The sequence below is a fragment of the Cibotium barometz genome, chromosome 16 (assembly GCF_041138505.1).
Source record: "Cibotium barometz isolate CiBa-2024 chromosome 16, ASM4113850v1, whole genome shotgun sequence".
Lineage (NCBI taxonomy): Eukaryota > Viridiplantae > Streptophyta > Polypodiopsida > Cyatheales > Cibotiaceae > Cibotium > Cibotium barometz.
In genome coordinates this window covers 7,019,525-7,022,490 of record NC_141061.1, presented here as the reverse complement: position 1 = coordinate 7,022,490, position 2,966 = coordinate 7,019,525, and positions in this window count along the sequence as shown.

The window sequence follows — 2,966 nt, the reverse complement described above, 5'->3', positions numbered from 1 at the left end:
ATAGAATCCACTTTTCAAGAACTTTCCAACGGTATGCCATATGTGGGGGTTTTGATGTAAGATACATAAGGTTCACCACACGGCTCTATTTCTTATAGAAAAGGAATAACATGGCTCTTCTTAGAAAATCCTTTTTGAATCCAAATTTTTCCTAATTCAAGATTTTGTTTTCACATTTTTTTCGCATATAGATGCATGCTAACTAATTATTCACAAGTAGTTTCATGCAATTTTAAGTTTATCTATCTTTTTTAAGGTTTAAAATTTCATCCTTAAGCCACTTTTATGGATTAATATTAATATTATTTTAATTATATTAACATATGTTCATCCCTAATTTCCATTAGCAAACATTGGGTATTTTTTATGTGCACCAACTAAATCTAAGCTCAATGCGTATGGATTTGTTAAAAATAACTAGGCCAGGAAAATTTTTTATGAATCTATGGCTCACTGATGCTTGCTTTTTAGCCCTCCCCTCTAGGATTTAGGACAAGATTCATAGGGCTTTTCTTAGGAATTTGGATCTATACTAATGTCACTAATTAGTTAAAAAGACAACCTTAACTATTAATATTTTAATTTTAAGTGATTTTCTTGTTTTTGAAGAAGGTGGAACATATGCATTATATAAGTAAAAAAGTAATCATTTTAATGGACCTAATAATATATATCTTAATGATTTTCAAGCTTATGACACATGTGTTCACACCAATGAAGGTTTTTCTTAACTTCAATGACCTTTCTCGGAACAAAAACTTATGAAATTTAGAGTTAAATAGAGAAGTGACTTCATGAACTCAAGAAAACCAAATCCAATCACTTTTGAATTATAATGAGACGCCAGAAGATGTGACCCTCTAATCAACATCGGGAAAGAATTTAAGGTATGTCCAATAGTAAGACATAGACACCAAATAAGATTGTCCCTCGCAACGGCACCAAACATGTTTGGTTGGTTTAAGTTTACCTTGCAAATACATGTGTCTATGGGACTTTGCCTAAGAGCCGTCTCAAATCAACTTCCACATGTGGATGAGCTAGCTATACTTCAAGAAGCTCCTAATCTATGGGGGTGGAAAGAGAGAGATCTTCCACATGTGGATGAGCTAGCTATACTTCAAGAAGCTCCTAATCTATGGGGGTGGAAAGAGAGAGATCTTCCTATGTAGACGCAGGTAAGAGAAATCCATTTCTCCAATGGCCACTTAGCTACTCAAAGAGTGAAAGAAAATGCCTCTAAGCACAATTCAAGCCTCAAGACACTCCCCTTACATGCAAGATACCACAATCTACAAGAATGTATTGAGAACCAAACCTAGCAAGAGAAGAGATTAGAGTACAGTAAACAAGCAACAAGATAAGAGTAGAGAGCTTGCAACACTTGGTTCTCAATGGGAAATGCTTGTATTGCTTAATGTCAAAAGTGAGTTATATAAAAGGAGCTTGTGTTGCTCATGTTTGTCAAGCCAAGACTTAAACAATAGTCCTTGATTAATAGTCTAGCTTCTAAACATCTGTCAACTTCTGTATATTTATCATGAATCACAAAGTTAGGCTCATGTGAATATAGATGAAAACACTCTCCCTTCTTCTTGTTGCAAGCAAAGTGACACATACCTCATCAATTGTTTGTGCCCTCCACCTTTATCTTACCTACATTTGGCTCAGTTGTCTCCATGATAGGCAAAAGGGCTTTCTTCATGCCCTTGAGAGAAGAAAACTTAGCACAATAAGTTTAAAACTAGTCCACTGAATTAGACTTTGCCGTCATTTCTTTATTCATAGGGCGACAACTTCACTTCACAGCTAGACTCGATGCATGCCTTGGAAGGTTTTGTGAGAACCTTCAATATGGTGCCATGATGCATGAGTGGAATAGTTTTAGATTGAAATCTCCTTCCTTATCTTCTCACTATACACACATATTTTTATCAACACTTGTGAGAGTTGAATAAGCTTATTGCCAACACAAAATCATGTTGTCTTTAATTTAGGATTGGGAACCTAATTGCTCATTGCATTGAATGGTGTGAAAGCTTGTACACACCAAAAGCATTGGCTCTAACAAAGACCAATCTACACAAAAGCCAATCTACTTTGGTCCTTATTCTTATGGTTATTGCTTTCTTGTCATAAATATGTTTATTCTTGATACAATTGTTCATAGGACCAAACATAAGCCAAGAAAGAGGTGATGTTAACGTGTCAACATTGGCCAATGGGTCACTCATGGGTCATATGTCAATTCAATGGTTCTATCTAGAGAAGTGGAACCCAAGATGGCATTAAAGTATGCACAAAGATGTGCCTAGGTGTTATTAGCTTAGTTTATACTAAATTATACCTCAATTAAGTGTTGTTAGAGCTAATACGATGGACCCATCATGGTGATGTGAAAGGCCACTCACCTTTTGTTCATAAAGGATGAACTCTGTGCATAACAAAGTATTATATTGATCTTTGGACTTGACACAACTTGTGCTCTTCTCTCTCTACTCTCTTATTCTTCTCCTCCTTTACTCTCTTGCTCTTGTGTGGCTAAATCTTAACACGTTTTTGATCTACTTGCGCTTGTGATGTGAGCTTATGGACATGCCTACTAAGATTAATTCTTGTTGTTTAATGGCCAAAAAAGGAAAGGTGGGTATATGAATGAAGAACAGGCAGGAATTGGTGCATTATTGCAACAATTTGTGCATCGAGCTAATCTGAGCTTGAATCCCATATCTCGTACTTCAATGTGTTCATATGGATCATGTGTGGCTGGTGGTGGAGGTAGAAAGAATCACTCTCTTCAATTGGTATGAGCTAATATAATGAATATGAATATTCCTAGAGAAGAGTAATGTAAATGCTTTAAAAATACACCAACATAGTTAAAAGTAGGAGAGTCTTTCCAAATACACCAACATAGCTAAAAATAGGAGAATCTTTCCAAATAAGCATCAACAAATATAGAGGAG